The following is a 648-nucleotide window of genomic DNA, read 5'->3' as shown; positions in this document are numbered from 1 at the left end:
AGGGTGAATATACTGTGGTGCACACTATACAATGATGGTTGCAACAGCAGCAGTAATGTCCCAGAGTAATTGCAACCAAGAGGCTGACAGGCCAAGACTCTATGGACAGGTAATGAAAATGAGTCGGCGCCTCACACGGCACACACACAGGAAGCGACATGCTCACACAGACAACTCCACGTGTGACTCTTATGTCTCACACACACACAAACACATATATACGTACACGTATAGACCGCATAGAAAAGTATGTGCAATTTGATTGAAATCACACGCACATAAGACAGGTGTGTATATATGTGTGTGTGTGTGTTTGTGTGTGTGTGGATAGATATTCTGAGACATACACACACACATACATACATATATATATATACACGTACACACATAAACAAATGCACACAGATATTTATATATACATATATATATATATATATACATATATATATATACATACATACATACTATATATATACATATATACACACATGCTCACACACATATACATACTCTCATCCATTGAATTTGAAATACACACATACACATCTCTCTCTCTCTCTCTGTATATATACATATACATATAAATATAGATATATAAATATATATATATATAAATATATATATATATATATACATATACATACATGT

The sequence above is a fragment of the Octopus bimaculoides genome, chromosome 17, assembly GCF_001194135.2.
Source record: "Octopus bimaculoides isolate UCB-OBI-ISO-001 chromosome 17, ASM119413v2, whole genome shotgun sequence".
Taxonomy (NCBI): Eukaryota; Metazoa; Mollusca; class Cephalopoda; order Octopoda; family Octopodidae; genus Octopus; species Octopus bimaculoides.
The sequence above is the reverse complement of the archived record's forward strand: the minus strand, read 5'-3'. Positions refer to the sequence as shown.